This window comes from Hemicordylus capensis, chromosome 5, assembly GCF_027244095.1.
Source record: "Hemicordylus capensis ecotype Gifberg chromosome 5, rHemCap1.1.pri, whole genome shotgun sequence".
In the NCBI taxonomy this organism is placed as follows: Eukaryota; Metazoa; Chordata; class Lepidosauria; order Squamata; family Cordylidae; genus Hemicordylus; species Hemicordylus capensis.
The window spans coordinates 104,433,526-104,461,183 of NC_069661.1; the positions used below are offsets into that span (position 1 = coordinate 104,433,526).

General features: G+C 42.8%; 1 long non-coding RNA gene across 1 annotated transcript; it reads right to left on the bottom strand.

Moving 5' to 3' along the window:
• Positions 1–3,813: 3,813 nt before the first annotated feature.
• On the bottom strand, positions 3,814–27,658 carry LOC128327760 (uncharacterized). Its single transcript, XR_008308768.1, has 6 exons — positions 27,490–27,658; positions 22,795–22,925; positions 21,811–21,929; positions 9,848–9,986; positions 6,416–6,581; positions 3,814–3,962 (listed from the first exon to the last, which is right to left on the bottom strand). It is a non-coding gene; the product is annotated as an uncharacterized LOC128327760 (long non-coding RNA).

Below are 27,658 nucleotides of genomic sequence, written 5' to 3' on the forward strand. Positions count from 1 at the left end.
AGTTTTTTAAATCATGAGTAGCTGCGGTGTGGCTCCGTGCTGTGGTTACTCATGAGTAGATCCCGGCGGGAGGCTGAAAAGCAGCCTTCCAGCTCGGGGGTCTCCCCAGCACTTGCGCAGGGCATACTGGAGTTTCCAGGGGCCACGCGGCCCCTGAACTCCCCAGCCCCCACCAGCTCCATCACAGAGCCGGCAGTCATGTGGGCGGCCACCCAGGGCTCTCTCCCCACTCACTCTTACAAACCAGGTCTCACTGATCATGAGATCCAGCTCAATGAATCCACACTCATTTGCTACCAGAGAATCTACACTCAGAAGGGCACTACCACCCGACCCACTGTAGCACTCCTAGGAGGCACCCACAGGCAGAAATGGGCACTGTCTGTCCCCATTATCCCATAGGGTGGATGATAATACTGATATATTATGGGCACAGAGGGCTGGAGGACAGGCTTCTGTTTTTTTAAAAAATGCACCCCACATCTTTGGAATGGGGAAAAAGATAGAATTGTTTTTTAAAACCACGAGGCTACTCTACCCTTCTAAGCACCTACTAGTACTAGCTTATGGAGATTCCTCCCACACAGAACCCCTGTTTCAACTTCTTCTAAACTAAACAACTTTTTAAATTCAATTGCAATCCAAAACCTCCCTCCAAAGGAAAAACAACAACCCCAAGAATACAGAATTCCAGAGGTGTGTGTGTGAGAGAAAATGGGGTATACTCACTCAGTCTATTTATTTATTTGTGTTTATTAAATTTATACCCCGCCCAAACTTAAGTCTCTGGGCGGATGAAGTCTAGGGCTTTACCCACATTGTGTGTCCAATTGTGCACTTCTGTGGTCTGTTCTCTGAGTCTACTCTTTCTTCTTCAATCTTCTTCTCCTTCAGTCTTCAGATTGGGGCTGGGGCTGGAGCAAAAACCTGGAAAATCAGAGGGCCATGTGGCCAGTGGCCACAGGGGCTGGAGCAAAAGCCTGGAAAATGTGGCTGACCAGGTGGCCAGTGGTCAGAGGGGCTGGGGCTGGCACAGACACAGCAGGCACAGGCAGGCATTGGTTGTCTCAGCAGCAGGAAGGGGTTGAAAAAAGAATTCTCCTCTTCTCAGGAACAAAAAACAAGCAATGCAGCAGATATAATCCATTCCCAGGCTGGCATGCAGCAGCAGGGGCAGACAGGCAGGGCTCAGGCTGGCAAGGCAGAAGGCAATAGGTATGTCATGGCAAGGCAAAGCAAAGCAAAGTTCTCTCTCTCTCTCTTCTCCCCGAGGCAGAAAGGCAGAATGGTGGCTGCTGCCTCTTTAAATCTAATTGAAAATACCTCCTTGAACTCCCCCCACACTTGCCCCTTCTTCGACCCTTCCCCTGGCCAATGTGGGGTCAGTTAGGAGTGGCAAGAGCCAAAAGAGCCAATCTGGAACCAGGAGAGAATCGTCAGCGGATCAGCCCATGCTTTCATTCACCGATCTGAAACTTGGAAGGGCAGGACATTCAAATAGACATCAAACACAAAATGGAGACTACACAGAGATCGCCACAAAATGGAGGTCCGAAACAACAAAACCTTCAGCTCAGAAATTCGGGCAATTTGTTTTGGAGCCGAATCTTTCGGGACTTGCAGATGGGTGATTTGTTTTGTGCACAAATCGCCCGAAACAGGCAGATTTGGGTACAGATTGTTCTGTACCCAAAACGCTTTGCACATCCCTAGTCGGCAATCCCCAACACCTACAATGCTTGGCAAATTCATAACCCACAATTACGATGGCATGAAATAGAGTTAATGCATAAACAAAATGGGGGGTAAAGGTAGTTTAGATAAAATATTGCTGTTATCATGTTATTATACAGAAACACAGGGAGCTCTCCTCAACACAGTACTGTAGATGCATGAGAGAAATTTACCTGTGACTTTCCCCCATATTGCTATGGCAATATTGGACATTTGCAAAAACCTGGGTAGGGTTAGTAGTTGAAGGGAATCTATTTGGTGGGAAGGACCTGGACAGCTGGTCCCAGCCATCTATGAGTGCACATCCCCTTGACCCCATTTACTGAACTCTCCCCACCAAATCTAATAACCCATATCTTCAACCCCCCAAATGTATTTTTCTTGCCCCACAAAGTGTATTTCTTCTCTCCCACTCCAAAATTAAGTGGAGTTGCTCCTCAAGCTTTCCTTGTGGCTGCATCACTGGCCCTACCCACATGGTTCCAGTCTCCAGACTTCAAAACATTTGTGCAGGGTCATGGGAAGAAGCCATGAGGACACTACGCCATATTGCTGTGGTAACATATAAAAGGCCTTCCATAACACTGCTATCTGAGAATACCATCCATCATTCAGCAAATATTTGTCTGTTTCAAGTCTGCTTCCTTAATTATTACGGTCCACTACCAGCTCTATTGTTGGCTACCTTGACCTTCTGAATAAGTAAAGAGTGATACAAATCTAAAAACCATGTGCTGCTATGTGAATAGATCACTCTTGATTCAGCAGTGTCCCTTTCTCAAGAATAACCACAGCTCATTTGTCAAAGAAGAAATATCCATCTACAGTTAGCAAAATAGCTTTTCTAACACAAGAGCAGCTGCAGTCCAGTTTTTAATCCCCTAAACTTGTTGCTAGGTGTGGCATTCAAACAGCTTTAATTCCATCAATACCTTCCCTTCAACAATAATGTAACATGACCCTTCAAGGAATTTGATAAGCCTTTCAAAAAGAAAGGCTCACTTTAAGCTGGCATTGGTGATGTAGGTTTGTTATGTTTCGTACTTAGGTAATGCACATAGATACCAGTTGGATAATCTGTTAATACAAAAATATATTCCTTGACAAAAGCTGTGTATTTTGTAATAAGCACTGAATCTTTAAGCATAGTTTCCATTTTTTGGTGTTTCTTCTAGTAAAACCAGAAGCTCCTGTAATGGGTCCTAATCATTGGTCCATATCATCTGTACCAAATGCAAGGGACAGGGTCAGCATTCCCTCTAACAGGGATTCCCAGATGTTGCTGACTACAGTTCCCAGAATCCCCAGCTGCAATGGCTTTTGCTTGGGGATTCTGGGAGTTTTAGTCAACAACATCTGGGAATCCCTGTTAGAAGGAACACTGGATGGGATCCTGGATTATAAAAGTTGTGAGGATGTGGAATTTTGGCAAGTACATCTTGTTCTGGTTCAGGTGAACAGTCCGGCACATATGATAATGCACCAAGAATGGATCTGCCCGGATGTCATTGGTGGACTCCCAACACATTCTTGGTTCATTCGTTAATCACATGAGGAAGGCATTAATCTGAATTGCTCCTCTATAAATGCTCCAAAACCAAAAGGTTTTGGAGTATATGTAGAGGGGTGATTTGAATGAACACCCCTCTCACACGATTAAAGCATGTGCTAAGAGACCATCGGGACATTTGCCGGTGACATCAGGGTGGGTGTGCTCTTGGTGCACCCCCAACACTAATGTGTGTGCTGGGCTGTGTTCTTTTTAACTGCCCCCTTTTCATGCAGGCACCAGGATGACTCCTCCAATATATTTCGGCCTACACGCTCAGAGGAGAAGGATGGGCTTTGGAGTGTGGTAGCATGGAGGTTGAGTTATGGAGTAAGGCCTTCTCTGTGGTGGTACTAATCTCTGGAATTCCCTGCTGAGGGAAATCCATCAAGCACTTTTCTGTTTTCCAGTAGGCATTAACATATCCATGATTTTCCTGTCTCTTCAATGATTCACGTTGCTGCTGTCTGTTTAGTTGTACATCTTTAGTAGTATTTAATGGCTTACATGATGTTCAGGCTTACATGATTACAGCTCCATCACACTGTATCCGAGGTAGCTGTGGACTTCAAAGCGAACCTCGACACTGTTCAGAAGCAGTGGATGCAGAAGCAGCGTCTCCACAGGTTTCTCCATTCAGTTTTCCCATCCGCATCCTGTATCTGTGTGTTGCTGAGAACTTATGTTAGTAGATAAAATAAAGTATATCTAAATATAAATATTTCCTAATAATAATGACAGAAATACAAGTTGAACCTGCTGAAATTTCCTCTTTTACACAACAATTAATAGAACAGGATCCCTATACACCTTTGAGCATGCTCCTTGGCCACATCAGGTCATGTTGGAATCCAAGGTAGGATGTTCCCTGCCTACTTTTCGCAAGTGTGTGTGTTGTCTTTTCTTTTGTAAATGGGAGCCAGATAGGGACTGTGTCCGAGGAGGGCTTCCCCCTTCTCAACATGGACCTAATCTTGATTGGGCTCCAACATGGGTCTCTGCAGATTTTTTTTGGTGTGTGTGTCCCGGTGGGGAGGTATACATATACATATATAAACAAAGCAACTGCTGCTCCATGTTAATCTTGGCCATGAATCAGGGTGGGGGACTGGCCCTCCCTCTGTGAATGCAGCTGGGCCTTGATCTAGCTTTTTCCTTTGGAAAGAAAGCCCCCATTGGCTCACTTGGGAACTTCCCCACCTCAAGGCAAATAGCAGCCGGATTGGAGCCATGGCAGAAGGAAGGAGTTAAAGCCCAGGCTCCCTGCCACAGTCTCGATCTGGGTCCAGCCTCAATCTGGATGCTATTTACAAAAGAAAACATCAGACGACTTCTAAGCATGCAGTAAATGTCTCTTCTAGTCCGACCCCTAATCATTAGCTTAAATAGTTGCTGAAGCCAGCCTTGGTGGACATAAATTCCAGTGCTTTGTATTATGTATCCTGGAATCTTCTAGACACCTTTGTGCAGAACTCATAAAAATAAACAAGCATACTATTTCAACAGTGCAAAAATAGGGTCCTCAGAAGTCTCAGCTATGAAACCTTACATATTATTTCTCTATAAAATGTTTAAAGGCAGGCACTCATTTTTGTAAACTGTGTAAAAGATATCACATTGGAGTTTGCCATTTTTCTTGTCTCTTTTAAACCAACTAAAGCTAGATTACAGTAATACTTATGTAACTTCATGGGAAAATGCTATAAAGATCTGTTATGTTATTGGCACATTTTGATGCTATATTTAGGCATATTAAATATTTTGGGGAATATGACCAATTTATATTCTGAGTGGTACTTGAGCTGACACCAGTGAGTAGTTTACTGCATAGAAATGCTTGCATACAGATTTCAAGATTATACTCCAGACAATTTAATTCTACAAGGTGCTATGAACTCTTGCTCTCCTTCCAGATGATGAGGAATGAACTTCATGTTTGGACGTTGTTAAGGAAAACAGAAGAAGATAAAATTGCTTGGAGTTCAGTGCTTTAAACTGTTTTGATGGATAGCTCTATCTTGAACAATACTTGATTTAACAAAAGGCAAAATCTGAACTCTACTGGATAGTGTGTGCTCATTACATTTAAAATAGAATGTACTGAAATCAGTGAGTTTAAACAAGCTCAGTGCTGGATTGTGTCTAGGACCCCCAAATAACCTAAACGTAGTCAGGAGGACCATCATTCTGAGCGGATGCACACTTGGGAGCAAGTCCCATTGAACTCAATGAAAACAGCTTTGGAATTAACATGAAGCACGATCCTATTCATGTCCCATTGGAACCAATGCAACAATATAGGAAGGTGCTGAAAGCGATGCAGCAGCAATATAGGAAGATGCTGAAAGGCATCCTCTCACACTGCATGGGAGGAGGAAATGGTAAACCACTCCTGTATACTACCAAAGAAAACCACATGGCTCTGTGGTCACCAGGAATCAACACCAACTTGAGGGCACAACTTTATCTTTACTTTATGATCCTATTCATGTCACATTAGAATCGATGCAATAAGCTGGTCTTGACTAACTTAAATCCCATTGCTTTTAATGGAACTTATTCAGAACTGACCTGATTCACCTGAGTCATATAGTTTAATGAAGATTTGCTTATATTGCAGAAATATTAGCTTGTGATCATCCTAGCTATATTTCATTGGAGTCCAGATGCAGAAGTCTCTTTTTATGTCTTTAAAAAAACTTTTCTTCAATATTTGTATTTTATGTACATGTGTAACTGCCCCAGAATGTTTGCACAAGCACAAATTAAACCCACAATGTATCTCTTCCTTGAGGGTATGATGAGAAGGGAGGCATCTTTGCCTTCCGGTAAAGTCACTTCCTTTATCAATACTTCCAGGTATTATGGGCTGGCCTCTCTGAGATCCATGTAACTTATCCCTATTGTCAGGCTCTGTACCAGAGGACTGCAAAATAGCCAATGTAACACCGATTTTCAAAAAGGGATCCAGTGGGGATCTGGGAAATTACAGGCCGGTAAGCTTAATGTCTGTGCCTGTCTGTAAATTGATGGAAATGATGTCTGTAAACTGATGGAAATCATTCTCAAACATAAAATTGTTAAGCATATAGAAGAACAGGTTTATGCAAAGGTAAATCTTGCCTCACCAACCTTCTGGAGTTGTTTGAGAGTGTCAGCAGGTGGGTAGACAAAGGTGAACCAGTTGACATCGTATACTTGGACTTCCAAAATGCTTTCAACAAAGTTCCTCATCAAAGACTCTTGAAAAACTTAGATTTCATGAGACAAGGGGACAGGTTCATGTGTGGACTGGTAACTGGTTGAAGGACAGGAAATAAAATAATAAAACATAACAACAAACAACTTTATTTGTTGGCTGCCCCATAACAAATTGTTCTCTGGGCGAGCCACAACACAGCATTAAAATATCAAGTAAAAACACATAGCATATGAAATCACAACACACACATATATAAACTATTTTAAAATTGCTTTGTATTGTATTTTGTATTTTGTGTGTGCATTTTGTATTTTGTGTGTGTACACACACACACACACACACAATACAATACAAAACAATTTAAAAAATTTAAAGTCAGTTTTAAAAATCAAATTTAAAATTCAAAATTTAAAAGGCCTGCGTGAACAAAAAGGTCTTTACTTGGCGTCTAAAATAAAGTGCTGAAGCCAGGCGAAACTCACTGGGAAACTGCTCCATAAACGGGGTGTAACCACCAATTCCTTAGTAGCCACCTGTCTCATGTTGTTTGGCAGGGACACTCGGAGCAAGGCCTCTGAAGTGTATCTTAAGGTCCGAATCAGGATATATGAGGCAGGGCACTCTCTCAGGTAACCCAGTCCCAGGGGCATAGCAAGGTTGGAGTGGGCCCAGAGACAAGATTTTTAAATGGGCCCCTCGCTGATATACACACACAAACACACTTCACAATATATAGTGCACTCACACTCACATCCCCATTATGAATACGGTGAATATCTAGTTCACAGGGGCAGATCCAGCAGGAAATTACAGGGGGTGCTAGGGATGTGCGAAACGTTTCGGATACAAAACGTTTTGTACCCAAAACAGCCTGTTTCAGATGTTTTGAGGACAAAACAAAACACCCATTTTCCAGATCCAAAAGTTTTGTATACAAAACAAAACGTCCCTCTTTCGGCTACAAAACGTTTTGTTGTTTCGGACCTCCATTTTGTGGTGATCTCTGAGTCAGTCTCCATTTTGTGTTTGACATCTCTTTGAATTTCCCACCCTTCCAGCCTTCTGATCGGTGACCTAAATCATGGGCTGACCTGCTGACAATTCCCTCCTTGTTCTCCATTGGCTCCTTTACTTCTTCCCACTCTTTAATGACCCCACATTAGCCAGGGGAAGGGTTGCTAACCTATGGGGTGCTGTGTTCTGCTGTATCTGTGGTGTTCTGAGTGTAGATTCTCTGGTAGCATATGAGAGTGGATTCTTGTTTTTCACTGGAAATCTCATATCCTACCAGAGAATCTACAATGAACACCTCAGAAACAACAAAACCCAGTACCCCACAGGCTTGTGGGTATGGGGGTGGTTGGCACCCTATGTGCACTACACAACCCCTCGCTCTGGGCAACCCCAGTGCCCCCCAAGTGGAATTATGGGGCTGCCAAAACCTCCATTATTCCCTATGGGAGAAATCTTAAATACATGTACACTTCAACAAATCACAAAAGATCAGCCCTTTGCCCAATTCCTTTGAAATAATTCTGGAAGTTTCCTTGCCCCCATTGGGCACTACCACCCACCACACTCTGCTGTGGGTCATCCCTTTCCCCTTGATTTGAAGCGATACATTTGCTGGAATCCCCATTATTCCCTATGGGAAAATTCTTAAAGATGTGTAAACTTTAAAAAAATTCACACAAAAAACCAGCCCTTTGCCTAATTCCTTTGAAATTTGGGTGGTAGCTTCCACCCATTGGACACTACCACCCCCCAACTCTTTTTGCCCTGGGACCCTTTTTAAAAATCCAAATCGATTCAGATTCAGAAAATTTGGCTGCAAAACAAAACAGGGCTGATTCGGATTCAGAAAATTTGAGTACAAAACAAAACGGGGATGTTTCGATTCGGATACAAATCAAAACAAGAAAATTCCAAAATGCACACCCCTAGGGGGTGCAACAAGAATCCCCCCCCTAAAAGATTCCACCCCCATATAAATATTGGGGCTTGGATTTTCTCTCTCTTGCAAATGCACTATGCCAGGGGGAGTCAAACTAAAATTTGGTGGTGGGTCAGATTAGATGTTGATGCACCTCTGGTTAACCACACATAGCCTTGCTCCCACCTCATACCACCTATCTTCCTCCTCCTCCTCTCTGCTCTTTCTCTCATTCCTTTTACTTTTCTCTCCCCCCCTTAAATTTGCTGAATTCACTACTTTTTGCACTAAAATACACTCAGGGAAAGATTGATTTTTTTATTTTTAGAAGAAATTCAGAACATACCTGCTAATACCAATTTTTTGCATGGAAAATGCTATCACCCTCTCTCCCTTACAAAGGTGTTGCTAGGTACTTAAAAGATCCAGGGGGGGTGCAACATGGGTGGGTGGGGAGTCATGTGGTGTGCCTCTGGGGGGCACCTTGAGGCAGTGGGGCCCCAAGACAACTGTCTCCCCTTGCCTAATGGTAGTTACACCCCTGCCCAGTCCCAAACAATTTAGGCTTTTAAAGGTTAAAACCAGCACTTTGAATTTGAACCAGCAACAGACTGGGAGTCAGTGCAGCTGATGAAGCACTAGCATCCTTTGATCCAGGCCTGCACAACATAATCCGGCCCATGGGGACTTTTTTGCAGGTCCACAGGAAGTAAAGTCTTACAGCAACAGCAGGACCCATGAAGGGTCTCTTGGCCTGTCCAGTGACAAGCAGCAGCAGCTCAACACATTTGTTTGCTTGAGATCAGATGTTCCTCACCCACCTGGCTAGTCCTGCCCCTGGGCTGGAGCCCACTAACTCCATCCCTCTTCCCTCTCGCCTTTCCCCTTCCAACCCTCTGCCTCTTCACTTTCATTATTTTTTTAATAATACATTTTAGTGTAATAATTAATGTGCTGAAAATTGACCTTGGCCCCTGCACACCAAATCATGGTTGGTTCAGGCCCACCAGGGCATTTGATTTGTGCACCTCTGAAAAAACGTCCAGTCCCAGTTAATAGTCTTGCAACCCTATTTTGTACCAGCTGAAGTTTCTGGACCATTTTCAAAGGCAGCCCCATGTACAACACATTGCAGTAATCTAAATGAGAGGTTACCAGAGCATGAGTAACTATGGCCAAGCTATCTCTATCCAGGTAAGGTTGCAGTTGTCATATCAGCCAAAGCTGATAAAAGGCGCTCTGATCCACAGAGGCGATAGTGCTGGATCGATGAGCACCCGCAGACTGTAAACCTGGTCCTTCAGGGGGAGTGCAATGTTACTACATTTTCTTTTCCACATTTATATGGAATACCTGTTTTTTGATAAACAGTTGCTTTTCAGGCAGCAATATACCATTACATGGAGGAAACAAAGTGGGGGATACATACCATAAAACTTCAGAAATGTGCCATAAGCATTTTTTAAAAACGTCTTCTTCAAGTCATCCAACATGCTTCAAGTGTCTATAGCTCTTCATCAAGGGATGCTGGGTCATTCTTCAGTCTACAAATGACTATGAAGCTTACTCTGTACGATGACAGAACCAATTTTTTTGTTTCACATCATCAGTTGAGAAGAAGTGTTTAGTGCTGAGTGTAAAGTAAATAGACTTGGCCCTATCCACCCCCAGCAAAGTTCCCCTCCAGTAAGTGTTGCTGGAGGGGAACATGTTTCTGGAGGGGAAAATGTTTCTTTTAAAATTGTGAGCCCTGTGTGGACACGGATCCATCTTATCTATCGATCTGTATATCTATGTAAACTGCTTTGGAAACGTTTGTTTAAAAGTAGTATATAAATATTTGTTCTTGGCTGCACTCACATGAATAAAGAAGAGCAACAAGTGTTTCAATGTGAGGCATATACAGGCACAAATCTCTTAGTAACCAATGGCAGAAGAGCCAGTTGTGCCATCACTGAAATGTTACAGAAAACACACTTCTTCCAGTGGTGGCAGATTTGTAGCTAACGAGTAGGATCAAAATACAAACACACACACACTCACTCACACACACACACACCAACACAAAAATCTCAATTGCTCATCAGCAGAGATAAAGAGAAATATGGAAAACATCCGTTGCGTTATAGTGCTTAACAGGACTACAGAAGTGTGTTGATTTGTACCTAACACGGCAAGATCAAAACACCAAGTGTGTGCACGCACACACACAAAAAGTACTGCACAAGCCACAAATAAAGCACGGACCAACTACAAAAGGCTGATTCTATGGAGAGTAAATGCATTCTGAAGTCACCAGGGCAGGTCAGTCTGCCTGATTATTTCATAAATGTTTACTACTAACAATAAACAACAACAAGAAAGAACTCTGACCTAGAGTGGAACAGAGGTTAGTGTGCTAGACTAGACTGGAGAAATCCAAGTTCATTCAGCCATGAAACTCACTGGGTAACTCTGGTACAGTCACTTATCTTTCAGCATAACCTCCCTCATATGACTATTGGGAGGATAAATGTGCACCACTCTGGGCTTCTTGGAGGAAGCACAGAGTACACATGTAAAAGTAAATAAATCTATATAAGCCACAGGTAAAGCAGAGACCAGCTACAAAAGTGGAGAACAAATGCATTCTGAAGTTACAAGGACAGCTCTGCCTGCCTATTTAAAAATGCATACATAAATAATAGGAAAAAAATCACAGGTTTCTCAATGATGCTTCCTTCAGCTATGAACCATCTCCTGTAACTTAGAGGAAACTGTGGGAAGCAAAGATGCATGGTGACACCCTTTCCCTACACCATGCTTGCTGAGCAGCTGGGTGCCACTCTCTGCCTGCCTTGAGTGCCCACCACTTAGCCTGGGTGTCCATCCTAGCAAGCAACAAATGTTTTTAATAGAGATCATGTTATTAATCCTTGCCCAATGAACCATAACCCCCAGTGGACATGTTAATGTTACAGATACTGGCCACAATCCTGAGAAAGACCTAGTTAGCTCTCTGCACAGCAAATTGATTTTTAAAATTATTTTCCTTCCAACAGAATCCATTCCTTCTTTACATAATACCCACATGGAAAGCCACTTCTTCAATTATCTGAAAAGCAGTTTGGACTCAGAAATCCATGCATATGCTCTAAAAGAACTTTCTGGTTCTTATGCCAGTTTCTAATCTAATCAGTCCAGTCTCACAATTTGCTGTTCCTTTCAATGTTTTATGGCATGTCATTTTAGAAATGGGCCATAATGCTTTGCATACAAGTCAGATCAGAGAGCAAGGGAGAGAAAGCAGAGGTTGCATTCCTCCCCTCCAAACAAACACAAACAAAGAAGCCAGCAAAAGGACAGACTCACCAACAGCCAGCCAGCCTACCTGCTCTCTGACCAAAATGATGATTGGATTCTTCTGAGTAGTTAAAAGAAAGAGGAAGACAGTAGACACATACACAATGAAGGCAGAGACAACATGGCTGACTGAGAAATTTAAGGTAGGGATGTGCATGGAAGCGGTGGTGGTTTGAGGGCAGGGGGCGTGGGAGGTGGTCCCCATCAGGGCGTCCCCATCAGGGCGGGACCATACCTCCCTGGTACCCGGGTGATCTCCTCAGCTGGATATTAAAGGAAGTAGGGGTGTGCATTTTGGAATTTGCTTGTTTCGATTTGTATCCGAATCGAAACATCCCCGTTTTGTTTTGTACCCAAATTTTCTGAATCCGAATCAGCCCTGTTTTGTTTTGTAGCCAAATTTTCCAAATCCGAATTGATTTGGATTTTTAAATAGGGTCCCAGGGCAAAAAGAGTGGGTGGTGGTGGTAGTGTCCAATGGGTGGAAGCTACCACCCAAATTTCAAAGGAATTAGGCAAAGGGCTGATTTTTTTGGTGATTTTTTTAAAGTTTACACATCTTTAAGAATTTTCCCATCGGGAATAATGGGGATTCCAGCAAATGTATCGCTTCAAATCAAGGGGAAAGGGATGACCCAGAGCGGAGTGTGGTGGGTAGTAGTGCCCAATAGGGGCAAGGAAACTTCCAGAATTATTTCAAAGGAATTGGGCAAAGGGCTGATCTTTTGTGATTTGTTGAAGTTTACGTGTCTTTAAGATTTCTCCCATAGGGAATAATGGAGGTTTCAGCGGCCCCATAATTCCAATTGGGGGCTCCGAGGGGTTGTGTAGTGCACATAGGGTGCCAACCACCCCCATACCCACAAACCTGTGGGGTACTGGGTTTTGTTGTTTCTGAGGTGTTCATTGTAGATTCTCTGGTAGGATATGAGATTTCCAGTGAAAAACAAGAATCCACTCTCATATGCTACCAGAGAATCTACACTCAGAACACCACAGAAACAGCAGAACCCAGCACCCCATGGGTTAGCAACCCTTCCCCTGGCCAATGTGGGGTCAGTAAAGAGTGGGAAGAAGTAAAGGAGCCAATGGAGAACAAGGAGGGAATTGTCAGCAGGTCAGCCCATGATTTAGGTCACCGATCAGAAGGCTGGAAGGGTGGGAAATTCAAAGAGATGTCAAACACAAAATGGAGACTGACTCAGAGATCACCACAAAATGGAGGTCCGAAACAACAAAACGTTTTGTAGCCGAAAGAGGGACGTTTTGTTTCGTATACAAAACCTTTGGATCTGGAAAATGGGTGTTTTGTCTTGTCTACAAAACACCCGAAACAGGCTGTTTTGGGTACAAAACATTTTGTATCCGAAATGTTTTGCACATCCCTAAAAGGAAGTATCCAGCGTATGTGCACATGCCAGGCACAAGTGTGTGCACGTCATGCTTGCTCATGCGCACGTCAGGTGGGCAGGTAGGTGGGTGTGACATACCCGCGCTGGGTACTTCCTTTAACTTCCAGCTGAGGAAGACACCACGGCAGCAGGGAGGTACGCTGCTACCCCAACAGTGACTTATTTAATGGAGCGCCGGCAGGGGAAATGTAGTGAAAGGAATAAGGGCACCCTTTCCCACCCTTAAAGGTATGTCCCCTGCCTTCGAACTGGCGGAACCACAAGTCAATTGCACCAGTTCGGAGGCCCATAAACAACTTGTTGTTTGGCCTCCCAACTTGTTGCATGCACATCCCTAATTTAAGGTGAGTACCACCCCACTTTGCCCATAGATAAGATCCGTCCCTGACTTCTTCCAAATCTGAGATCAAGAACTCATCTGCATGCTTCCTTGCCAGCCACAATGATAAGTATCTTCATTGCAAGTTTAAGGAAGTTTCCCAGCTCCCTACGCTATTGTTCAGTAGAATTCATCTTATGAGTCAGGGGTTCAATGAAGTGCTTTGTCCCTCCCAATGACTGACAAAAGCAGAACATGTTCTGTGAAACAAAACAAAAATCACAAGCAGTTACATATGTTATACACATCACAGAATGTCGCTTTCATGCTGCAGAGTGTGAATGAATTTGGTTCAGCATTTCCATTTTTTCTTAGCTCCATTTTTCCTGTATGCAGGATACTTCCAGTGGAACTCCCTCGACTGGAGTCTTGCCCGAGTCTGAATATCTTTTAGAACGGCTGGCAACCCGTTTTTCTTTGGCTGGCTTTTGGCAGCCAGAGTTGATGAGCCAATTACAAGGGTGGGGTTCTAGCTCTGTGCGGGTGTGTGTGTGTGTGTGATACGTCCACTATATAAAATTACTCCAAATGAAATAAAAGGTTGAATATTATCTTGTATCTTGTTATTGCAGAAATGGATAAAAAGACTCCAATTCAACACAAAATTATCATCTTGTTGTCTACCTTTCTGCATTTGAATAAAATTATTCCATTTAACTGCAGGATCCTACATTTTGACCAAGCAACCATCCCAAGGGGCGCGGGGGTGGGTGGGTGGTCCATCAAGTTTCTATTTACTTGTTATAACCACTATTGCAGCGGTTAATAAATATGGAACCCAAGGATTGAGGTATAATTGAGCACACAGGTACAAAGAACTCATGCGCATCTGCCTCCGGGCTACCTTGAGGCTCACTAGAGCTGCCTCATTTGCCTTTGCTACCCTGCTGGCTAGCCACTTTTGGGGCTGCCACCTATGTGTGTGGCGTGGGGAGACTGAGAGTGAGTGAGAGCGAGCACATGCACCCTGAGGGAGCTCTGCATGTGGAGGATGCTGTCACTGGCAGGGGGAGAGCTGCGACTGTACCACTGCCACCGCCAGCAGGAGGAACAGAGTAGGGGGTGCTCAGCTGCAGCAGCCACCATGAGAGAGGAGCTGCTGCCCATGAGAACAAGGATCGCCTGTGCCCTCCCTATGGCACTGATGTACGCAACTCTTGATCTGTTGAGGGGAAATTACAAAATAGTATAGTCAGTGGATTTAATGGTAGTTTATATCCAGTCAATTCCTCAATCCTATTAAGAACTCTAATCCAAAAACCTCTAATCTCAGGACAGTTCCAGGGACCTTTTGTATGGAGCGGTATAGAAATGTAAAAAATAATAAATAAATAACAAATAAGCCAGGGCTTAGCTTTCCTTTAAATTTTAAGCAGTTAAGATAAACTGCTCCAGTACATGGAGTAGTATTTGGTTCTTACTATTAGATGTAATACTCCTATTGTAAAACCACAATGTATCCTTTAAAGGGATAGGAATATCCACTTTTTCTAGTATGATAGTTTGGTATCTTGTGAGTACCAAACAAAACTTTAACACAATAAAGCTGCTTTATAATGATGTTTTATCGAAGGTACAGCCAATCCTCCTCTATCCAAAGATTTATAAAGTGTTTTCGTTGCAACTCTGGGAGGCATCGATGCCCAGATGAACTTTATGATTAGCTGTTGTCAGAAAATGTTCCGCGAAATAAAAAATGACAAGTATTTGCATATGTTATACACATCACAGAATGTGGCTTTCTTGCTGCAGAGTTTGAATGAATTTGGTTCAGCATTTCCATTTTTCTTAGCACTGTTCTTGCCATATGCAGGATGCTTCCAGTGGAACTCCCTCGACTGGAGTCTTGCCAGAGTCTGAATATCTTTCAGAAGGGCTGGCAACCCGTTTTTGTTTGGGCTGGCTTTTGGCAGCCAGGGATGATGAGCCAATTACAGGGGTGGGGTTCTAGCTCTGTGGTGTGTTTTTCACTCATTTTTAATTTTAATTCTGCATTGTGATGAGATATTTGGGATTTGTTTTTAACCTATTGTTACCTCAACAACTAAGCCTTAGCAGGGTCATACTAGCCAGAAATTAAAACAAATTAGCAATTTTTAAAAAAGCTCTATGTAAGAGAAGAAGAGTTGAAGCTTATTAATATTAATTTAACTTAAATGATCACTTGTGACAACACAGCTTCGGCTTTTATATAATTACTAAATAGCAAATACGCTTGCATTTACTGTTTAGATCTAGCACAGTCCATCCTGAAGGACTAGAGGAGGTAACAAGTGCAAACATAAAATCCCACTAAATTTGCCATTGTGCAGGTAAACTCCCAAAACAACCTTCTCCCCAGCCTGTGCCCCACCCTACTCTTACCAAAGGGAGCAAGCTGCTCCTTTCCCACTGTCTTCCACATTTCTAGCTTTTTGTGGTGGAAACACACACACAGCAGAGTCACAAGCCCATACTTTCGTCCTTACTGATTAGGATAAGGATGCCATGTCTCCTGGAATTTAGGGTAGCCCCCAGATTTTGGCTCCGCCACCCGGCTGCTAAATTCCACCCAGATTTACACAGATTTCAAATGCGCTGCCCTGATTGGCCAGATTTTACTCTGGATCCGATCACATGGGAAAGCAGAGAAGGAGGAGAAAGTATACGAATCTGCCAAACAAACAAACAAATGCAAATTAGTTGGAGCATAATTTGCATAATATGTAAATTAGGCCACCTGGATTTGGGAAGCTTGAATATGGCAACCCTACATTAGGGTCTCTGGTGGATCCCATTTCCTTCTACCCATTCCCACTCCTAGCTTTATAGGGGAACCACTCCCCTGCAAAACCACTGTTTTTCTCTTTTAAAAGATTGGGAAATGGTTGTTTAAAATCCCAGGAAAATTCCAGATTACTGAAACTGGCTGACATGATGTGCAATGCTAACAATGACAGTGGGACTTGTGGTGTCACTGTTGCAGATTTTAAAGCAGTGGTGCCACTGCTGAGAACTAGCTGTTGCACTAGCACTGTTGCCATATTTTGCTGCTTCTGAGTCTGCAGCAGCGGCGCTGCAAGTCTCATATCACCATTAGGACTGCACATCACGTCAGCCACTATGTCAATATAAGCTACTGTTGACCTTGGTGAGCCAAATCTAATGGAATGAAGTTGTTTATTCTCAGCAATACCCTTATTAGGTTCATTTGTTGATAATCAAAAACAAATAGATTTGCCAGTAAGTACAAATTGCCCTGTGGTATTGGTTTCCCTGATATCAACACTTCACCAATGGGAAGTGTTCTGGTGATACGCAAAGTCTTTCGTTGCATACAAATCCGAACACATTCATGACACATTGTGGAATTATGTGTATATGCACACAGTACATTGAGGAGAGTATGTTCTACATGCAGATAGGACTCCATTCAGATGCATTGCAATGAAACTACCAAGGAAACAGGAATTCGATTGTTGGACCATCATGTCCTAAGGGTAGTACAAAATATTTGTGAGAACTTTCAGTCCTCTGTTTTAGGGTTGTGCATTTTGTATTTTTTTAGTTTCAATATGGACCAAATCCAAAACGCCCCCAATTCATCTTTTGTCCAAAATTAAGCCTTCTGAAACATCCCAATTTTGGTTTGGATCCAAATTAATCCAAATCCAAATCTGAATTAATTTGGATTTTAAAAATAGGTCACGTGGCCAAAAGAGTGGGTGAGGGTTGTAGTGCCCAATGAGTAGAAGCTACCACAGAAATTTCAAAAGAATTGGGCAAAGGGCTGATTTTTGGTGAATTTTTTAAGTTTGCGCATCTTTAAGAATTTTTCCCATAGTGAATAATGGAGCTTTCAGCAGATGATATATAGCTCCACGTCAGGGGGTAAGGGTTGGCCCACAGTGGGGTGTTGTGGGTGGTGGTGCCCAGTGGGAGCAAGGAAGCTTAGCACAATTATTTCAAAGGAATTGGGCAAAGGGCTGATTTTAAAATGATTTTTGAAGTTTACGCATCTTTAAGGTTTTATCCCATAGGGGTAAACTAAGTGCAGACAAGGCTTGCCTCACAAGCACAGCATCTGGGGAAGGGGGTGGAGAGGCTATTTTTTTTGCTTCTCTCCCCTCTCTGCAAAAGCTCTTTTTGTTACAGCAATATGTCCCTGAGCCCTGAGCAGTCCTCGAGAACATATTTCTGGCAATGAACTATATATCTGCCAACATGTCTCTATTTTCCCAGTCAATTGAATGGGAAAATAAGGACACGGCAGATATTCAAACATATATCCAGAAATGAAAAGGGGACACTCCACTCCCTGTGAGCTGTGCTTGCAAGGCAAGCCTTGCCCGCACCTTGTTTTTAGCCTACTTGTGAGGATGGAGCTCATAAGGCTGTGTGTCATATCAGCCACTGTAACTACCTCCACGTATTGGTAAGTGGTCAAAGCCATGCTGGGGTTGTAGGAAGCTGCTCATGAATCTTGATCTGGACGATATATTTGTTGGGATTTTGCCATGAACATTGTTCTTTGTGTGGCACATGCTTGTCTATGTTTGAATGTGTCTATGTATTGGCTTGCAGGTGGAGTCACAGTTTGTTTGACTGTTCCTCACTTCTTGTCTTGAATTCAGACTGAAAGGTTCTCCCTCTCTCTGCATGAGAGACTGTTAACCTGTTTGTTTGTTTTTTAGCCTATGTTTAGTAAATAATAAATATTAAACTCTTGTTACTCAGTTGAAAATGCCTTCCTTTAGGCTTCCTATTCAATTATTTAGAAAGGATGAGTAATTTCTCTGCAACAATCTTATAAAATACAGCATCCATGGTTTCAGTGATTTAATCTGGAAAATATGGGCTGCAGATATTACTCTGTAGACAACACAAAAGCAGAAGGCTAGGTTATTAGTATTTATATCAGGCCTGGCCAGTCTAAAGGCTCCATGCACACTACTTTGAAGAGAGCTTTGAGCTGAACACACATACAAGCACAGCTTCCCAATACAGATTGGCCTCTAGGCTCCAAAAGATGAGGCACAAACTACACAGTGGGTCATTAAGAAATAACCTGCCAATTGGAAAGCTTACTTATACCCTCCAGTGGAATCTTCCAAATGCCTGCTACATTACAATGTAGCACTAAGCCCTTTAATGTCTAGGTAATCTTATATACATGTTCAGTCCTTTCTCGGAATCCCAATATGCCGCAGGTGAAAACCGTCATTGAGTTGCAGTTGGAACCTTCATCATCCTAGATGCCAGGCCAGGGTAGTCAATTCTTCACTGGCTGGAGTTCCCCTGAATCCTCTCTGGAGTTCATACAGTTCTGGGAACTCCTTTGTAGATTAGTGAATTGATGGCTGGTTCCTGCACTACCTTTTTTTTCTACACACACATTCCCTTGGGTATCAAAGCATAAGTATTTCTTTTCCTGGAGTGTTCTCAGACAGTGATTTTACTTTGACTCACCACGGAACGGCAAGTGTGAGTTCACATATAATCCAGCTTTAAGTCGAAGTCCCTGCGACCTATCAGGGAGTATTCCATACACGATACAGGTTTTTCATTGCTCCTTGGACCGTAGTCCAATTTATGTCTGGGGTAAAAAAAATCCACTCTTTCTGTTGGTTTTTTAGGAAAATTGGAAATATCCCTAACTCACAATTCATTACCCCTCTTACTCTCATGGTAAAACCTGCTGTCTGGGAAAGCTCCAGGTTATTATTATTTATTATTATTATTTATTCGATTTCTATATTGCCCTTCCAAAAATGGCTCAGAGCGGTTTACACAGAGAAATAACAAATAAATAAATAAGATGGATCCCTGTCCCCAAAGGGCATAAAAGAAACATAAGATAGACACCAGCAATAGTCACTGGAGGGATGCTGTGCTGGGGCTGGATAGGACCAGTTACTCTCCCCCTGCTAAATAAAGAGAATCACTACGTTAAAAGGTGCCTCTTTGCCAAGTTAGCAGGGGTGTATTTCCTTGAGAAATACACCAGCAAATCATTATGGTGGTGATTTAGGTTTTTTCATGTCCTGCAGGTAGAGATGTTGTAACAATACCCACATACATGCATACATACATTCATTCATATTTATAATAATATATTTGAAACAGATGCGTTCTTCTGTCAGTGAAAAACCTTTCTTGTGATGGTTTCTTGTGAAGGCCACCATTTTACATTTCAGTGGATGGGAGAAAGATTTCAGTACATGAGTGGATGGGAGAAAGATTTCAGATTTCAGAATCTTGCACCATTGCTGCAAGATTCTCAGCAGCAATGGTGGCCAGTGGCGTAGTGAGGGCATAGGCAGCCTGTGTTCTGACAGTCGGCTGCCAGTGGCAGTGCACTCCCTCCCCTGGCAGTGAGGGTGCTCCCTCTCTTCAGAAATGCTGCTCCAGGGCTGGTGACGAGGCTGGGGAATTTCACTTAACTGGTGGCAAACAGCTGTCGCTGGTATTTTGAACTCAGCGTGGGAGGAGGCTCCCGACCTGGCATCCGGCAGGGAGGCTGCACCATCCCCTGCTCCTCAGTTGAGCTCTGCGCATGCGTAAAGGCCATTTGAGGGGTTAATGCAGGATTTGGGAGGATAGTAAGGTATGTAAGGAGATCAACTGAGCAGTGGGTGCAGCCTCCCCGCTGGATGCCAGTTCAGGAGCCTCCTCCCATGTTGACTTCAGGATACCGGCGGCAGCTAAGTTTGCCACCGGTTGAGTAAAATTCCCCACCCTCTCCCCTGAGCAAAGGAAGGGAGAGGAGGTGAGGTGAGCCGGTGGCCCTAAAAGGGTGCCAGGGTGACTCTGGAGGCAGGGTGCATAGGTTATTTGAACCCATGCGCTCAATTGCAGCTCTGCCCCTGATGGTGGCACAAAACCTTGAACAAAGAACGAAGACAAAGCCCTCCACGCCACTGCGATCCCCAGTGGGGAGTGAGTTTTCGAGCGCCACAGAGTGTGCTTTCAGATCTTAGCCATGTCCTTTTGCACTGCATGCACAGGGGGCATGGCGAAGCTCTAAAAGCACCCAGTGCAGCACTCAAAGACTCACTCCCTGCCAGGATCGCAAAAGCAGGGAGGGCTCTGCCTTTGTTTCCTGCAGGGACTGAAGGCAAAGCCCTTCCTGCTGCTGTGATCCCTGGTGCGAAGTGAGTTCCCAGCCATGGTCTTGGGTGATTTTGGCACTTGCGGGTGGGGCAGGGTGCCAGTAGGTGCCAGTACTGTTTACCGGCACATACTGTCACAAAAACAGACCTGCCAATGCAACATATTACACCCTTTTAGCAACCACTGACATCTCTCTCCGAGAGCATGTTTGGGGTTCAGGAGTGTGCCGAAGCTCCTAACATGGTCTGAAAGGGAGATGAGCAATCACAGCAAAGAGTTTATCCTTTCAACCACTGGGATTGCCTGCTATTCCCTCCATCTTGCCTATATTCAATTTCAGTTTGTTTAATCTCATCCACTCAACCAATACCTTCAAATACTTGTTCAGAACCAATGTGACAGACCCTTTTTTGTTAATGAAATAATGTTGACTAATAACATAGTTAATAAAATAGAGAGATGAAATATAAACTGAGCATTTACTCATAAAATGTTATGCCACGGTGTTGGCTTTTGTGCTGGGTATTATTTATTTATTTTGCCTTTTATATAATATGGCAACCCTTCTGGAATTTGTCATAATGGGATACAAGCATATCAACAGCTCATGGAGGAAAGGACATGTAGCCTTATGTTGCATGTCCTGACCTAAACTTTAGAACTAGGGAATGAGAAACTTCATTATTGTTCTGTGTTTCTTGTAAAGTAGGGAACAGGAATTACTGGGTTCTGAGTCAAATCTGGCCCTTTGCGAGATGTGGTCTGTCCCTCACCTCTATGATCAACCCCTGAGGCAAAAGAGGAGTTAGTGAACAGCTTTTATGGCAACAGAATTTGACATCAGGCCATTTTGGAGCTTTGGCCCACTCTAGGATCAAAATGGCCTCCCTGCAAAAGTAGCTGCTGACCAGAATTCGAAAGTGATTGCAATCTTCTCCCATTAGAACCAGCACATTGGGCTAGATGGACTCCTTCTCTAGTCAATTATATTGTTATGTAGTCAACTTTTACTGGTATATGAATCTCTTTAACACAGATAATACCTCAGGGTTTCCCCTACCTTGTGTTGGTATTCTGGCATTTCTTTCAGACAAAGGGTTAAACTTAGTAGAAACTTAACAGGTATGGGTTTGGCTTTGAAACAAGGTGCTGGAGGGTATATCTTACCTGACATGTTGCATTGTGAATTTTGAGTAAGGGTGTGGGAGGTCTAGCCTTACTTTCTTTGTGATCCATCCACACAGGTGTGCACAGAACTTCAAAGCCAGCTACGGCAGAGTTGACAGCTGGGAGAAAACAAACTCAGTCAAACCACAACAACAAAAATTGCTGAATATTCAAGTGGAACCTCCTCTTGTGTAATCCTTTGGAAATTAGTTTTGAGCATCAATTTCCACATAAATGGAGGGTCTGCCTCATAATACCTGAAATGCTAATCTACCTACAACAGGTTTCACTTCTCAGTTAAATTTATTTTGTCTATTAAATATTATCTTGTATGTTCAGTCTTATGTAAATAATTCAACTAAAGCACACTAATCAAGAGGCCTTGCTTCAGATGTTGCATTATAAGCTATTTTGTCATCCCCACCTTGAAAGCAGGCATGGAGATTCAAACATTAAATGCAGACTATTGTTTAAATGCACACACTAACTTTCATTATGATGTTTTCGTTTGTGAGGGAGATACCACATTGCCCTGTGTTTTACATCTTTCCTTTGAAAATGGATATGTGTGTGTATGTATGATAGGGGGAAGGAGAGGGAGACTTCCAACGTAGAATGGTGTTCTGAACATGCATACTATTTTTCATTTCAATGTCTCAGTCTTCAAGGGAGCAGTGAGCGAGATGGACCTAGGGTCTGACTCAGTATATGGCAGCTTCCTATGTTCCTATGACAACACGGGGGGGACCCTGATGAGGGGCACAGAAGGGGCAAAGAGCATTTATGGTCAGGCGAACTGTGTCCTGCATATTACTGAAACAGAAATGGGGGCAAGTGGGGGGAAAGCTACTTGTTGCGGGCGGGGAGTGGTGCTTGCTCCCCTCGCCCCTTCTCTGGAACTACGCTTGCAAGAGAGATAACATATTGTGTCTTATAGTTCCCCCTTCCCCCTTGAAAACACTGGGGTCAAACTAGGGTTCAAACCTGAATAGTAGAATTTATCCTGAACACGCACAACCACATTAATTCCTCTGTTCAAGGGAGATACTGCATTATATGATAGTCTGGATCTTTCGTCCCCTTCTTTGAAAATGGGTGGAGGAGCTGAGCTGATACTGGAATTTGAAACACAGACACAGACACACACTGAATATCATATGTGCATCCAAATTTCATTTTGATATCTTAGTGTTTAAGACAACACTGGTACAGTGTGTTACATTATGGTGCAAACAAACATACCATCAAGGTCATATTACAGAGTGCCAAATGGTCATATTAAATCAAAGAATTCCACTTGACCAATTGCGTCTAATTTAATCAGAACTAGCTGGGCCGGATGCAGAGCATCTGTGCTTCCACCGGCTTGCCTGGCCCGCCCCCCGCCCCGCCTGGTCCGCTTCTTTCCCTCCCCCACCCAGCCTGCTTCTTCCCCTCTCCCCGCCCAGGCTGCTTCTTCCAGCCCACTCCTTTTTTTAAAAACACATAGGACCAAATTACACAATTAATGCCACATCTAGTTTGGCCCTAGGTCCCTGCTTTTCAATCTTACCTTTCTACCCTCAAATAATCTTTTCATACCTATTTGTCTGCTAAAGAACTCCTGTACATCTTTCCCCAAATCCCTGCACATTGCAAATGATTCTGGGTGCAGTAGAGTTCTCAGTTCATGTAGGACATACCCTTCATGCCATGTGAATAGAGAACGTACCCCAGAATGTGTCCAACATTCCTCTGCAGTTGCACAATGCAGGGGAAGACTGATAACAGTGGACTATGGTGTCTTTCAGGGAAGGTAGATCAAAGAACCTTGGAACACAGCCTGAAAGTCATTGGTTTAGGTCAATGAATTCACTTATTCACTATTCACTTATATGGGCATAACTAAAATGGTGCTTTTGAGGTCAAGGTTGCAGTAAAGTCAAAATCCACCCAGCTTCCCTAACAATGGATGGCCTGCCCTTTATGACAACAACAACAACAACAATTAATATACCTCTTTTCAACAAAAGTTTCCAAAGCAGTTTACATAGAGAAGTAATAAATGAATGAATGAATGAATGAATGAATGAATGAATTGGATTCCTGTCCCCAAATGGATCACAATCTAAACAGAAACATTAGATAGAGTCCAGCTACACTCCCTGGAGGTACTGTGCTGGGGTTGGGGGGATAGGGCCAGTTACTCTCCCCCTGCTAAAAAAAGAGAATCGTGTTGAAAAGGTGCCTCTTTGCCAGGTTAGCAAGGGATGACAAAATCCCCGTGGATATGGTCTAAGAAGTCTGTGTGCACAGAGCTTGAGAAACTAAGCCAGTGTATTTTTAAATCACATAGTGACAATGTTTAATGAGCCCTGCCCTATAGAACAAGAAGATTCAGTTCTGCAAACGTCCAAAGACTTTGGAAAGTAGAATCATTCCTATCTTCAGTAATTGATATTTGGAGAACTGTAAATATGGAACATTGAGGACTAGCTTATATGAAATGTAATTCTTAAATTTAAATAAAGAAATATTATCATAGTGGAACTCTGGACCTCCTCCTGTTAAACCGAAAGCAGAAGAACGGTTAGAATTAGCCAGTAAGGAGTTAATTCTATATACTGGAACGGTAATCTCAAATAAGTTTATTGCTATTTGGCAGCCTTTCCTAGGGATGGCTACTCTCTGTTGTCCATAATCCACACAGATGTGTGTGTGTGTTTTAATATTATTATTATTGTTGTTGTTTACACAGTCAGACAGGTGTTATTGACTGGTTTGTTTTATCCAGACATCAAGTCCTTCCCAAGGACCTGGGATGGCCGAATTTTATTATCACTGTTATCGCTGTTATTATTATAGATATCGTCGCAGAATATAGGCTGTTCCCGTAAAGTTGCTTTTTGTAATTGGCTGGTGGTGATTTCTGTGGCCCTGGTGGTGTTGAGGTGCTCTTCAAAGTGTTTTGGAATTGCACCTAGGACATTCAATTTCAATTTGTAGATCTTTGTATTTTGTGATTTTTTCTATTTCTTTTTCTTCTATTCTGCTATCACCTGGTATTGCTATGTCTATTATTATTGTTGTTGTTGTTGTTGTTTACACAGTCAGACAGGTGTTATTGACTGGTTTGTTTTATCCAGACATCAAGTACTTCCCAAGGACCTGGGATGGCTGAATTTTATTGTAAATGTTGTTGCTGTTGTTATAGTTATCGTCACAGAATATAGGCTGTTCCCAGTAAAGTTGCTTTTTGTAATTGACTGATGCTATTATTATTATTATTATTATTATTATTATTATTATTATTATTGGAGGGAAGAGGAATTGGAAAGGATATAAGTATGCATGAAGAGTATGGTGTTGATGTTCTTTGATATACCTGCACATTGTTTACCTGCATTTTTCCTGAAAATGTAGTTAAGAACAAAAATGTAATTAACAACAAAAATGCACCAAACCATTCATTGTGTCATGGATATGAAGAATGTGACTTGAGACAGTGCTAATGTTGGAGTGTAATTCTGATTTATTGTGCAATTCTGAACTATTAAAATCAGCTTTTTACTACGGAGTTCAATGGGAGCAAGGTAACATGTTTAGAAGACTGCCTTCATAACACATGACCGTGATTACACTGCGTTTTAAAACAAAGATTAAAACTTGGGATTTAGAATCTTCATTACTGAATTTATGACCTAAGGTGCTGTGCTGGGTCCACTAAAGACTAACAAAACCAGAACAAATTTCAGATCTGGCTTATAGTTATCTCAGTCTCCCTGGAGACTTCAGTCAGTGTGTTGCAAAACACTAGCTGGAGCCTTGCAGATGCATTAGGCAGGGACATCCATCATATGGCAGCCTCAACAGGGTGTGGCCTTTGAACCTGAGGGTGTGCCAAGGGCCCATTGCATGTATATCTTATCTGCTGAAGTCAGCCACCAGTGTTAGAAGAGGACATGCTGTTTCTCTTACAAACGGTAGTCACATGGTCCTTATTCAGTGAGGAGGAAAACATTGGTTTGGGAAGCAAAAAATAATGATGACAGAAGGGGGGAAACAGTAAAAATCAGAGGAAAGCAAAAACAAACCAAAAAACCCAAAGATTAATAGTTTAACTAGAATATTGCACGCATTTTGCAAAGACTGGAATCCATATTATTCCATTTTATTATATAGAATTAATATTATTTCACAATTCCTCTGGAATGCACATCCTTCACCAAAATGGATGCACTTCTTCTTAGGTTGCTAATACCTTGCTAAATGCAACTCTTGGGCAAGCGGCAAACCACCAACAAACAAACACAAAACCCTGCAAGCAAACAGTTCTTTGAAGATACTAATGCAATATCATTCCAAACCTGATTGGCTATTTGGCATTTTGACATCTTCATCATGATCACAACATTGTTCCTGATTGGTTGGGATCGTATTGCAAGGAATACGTAAGAAGCCTGGTGGGGTCAGGAATGGTGCTGAAGCAATTTTTGCTAATAGTGGTGGGGAAACTGGTAAGAAGAAGGTACACTTGGGGGATCTTTCAGAGAACATTTTGGGGCCCTCAAAGCCCCACTTTAATGCTAAAAATATTAACTTGAGAATATATGGAGCCGCCCAGCTGGGAGTCAAGCCCCCCCCCCCCGCTTTTAAAAGGGGCAGTTCAAAGCAAAACTGAGTTCTATGACACCTTCAAGATTTAACTAATTTGCTGGCATGTCCTTTTGTTTGCAAAAGCTTTCTTCATCAGATAAAGAGAAGCTGTCACCTTACTAGGAGAAGAAATCCAGTATATATCACCCTAAAAGGATAGGAATAATCCTCTCTGATTCATAGGGAGTCAAACCAAACTTCAACCCAAAAGATCAGAGGAGAATGGAGATTGTTTTCAGTGAAAGGGAACTCAGAGTAAATGTTCTCAGTTGCCTTGGACCCAACCCAGAAAAGAAATTTCCAAAACAAACAACTGATAACCAGTTCAAAATAAAATCAAGAGAATAAATAATAAAAATCATGAAGATGTTGTTTAGGATATCCTTTTAGGGAGCAGAAGCAAGGGCCTCTCTCCCCCTCCAAACCTAGACAGAGGCAGAAAGACAAGGGAAGAAAGAGAGGCAGGGCCAGGGCCAGGGCCAGGGTACAGCGGGGCTCTCCTATCTAGGTGGGCCTTGAGAGTGTCGCTCCACCACCATCACTATCATATGAGCCAGTGTGGTGTAGTGGTTAGAGTGCTGGACTAGGATCAAGGAGACCCGAGTTCAAATCCCCATTCAGCCATGATACTTGCTGGGTGACTCTGGGCCAGTCACTTCTCTCTCAGCCTAACCTACTTCACAGGGTTGTTGTGAGGAGAAACTTGAGTATTTAGTACACCGTTCTGGGCTCCTTGGAGGAAGAGCGGGATATAAAAATGTTAAATAAATAAATAAGAAAGAAGGCTATAGGCCCAGAGGCCTTAGTCTAGGCCCCCAGCAACAGCCTAATAATGCAATGCCTACTCCTTATGCCTGCCTTGGAGGAAGGAGCAGGAGAGAATTCTGAGATTGAGAGTTCTTGGGTGTAACATTATTCCAGAACATCACAACTCTCATATTTTCAAAACAATGCAGCCTCATAGCATTTCACAGAAAAGACAGAAGACCCACAGGTTTTTGTTTCACATAGTTTCATTTGATAATGGTACTTATAATCAGGTACCTGCCCCTCCCCTGGTTTCAGCCTTTGGCCTCTTCCCTAGAACTCCTACACAGGCTTTCATTCAATACATTTTGTTCTCCTTTTCCTGTCCAGTAGAATTGCTGGAGGGATTTGTTGTTGTTGTCTAGCTAAATACTCTCAACTCCACCTAGCAAACCACTCCCCTGAG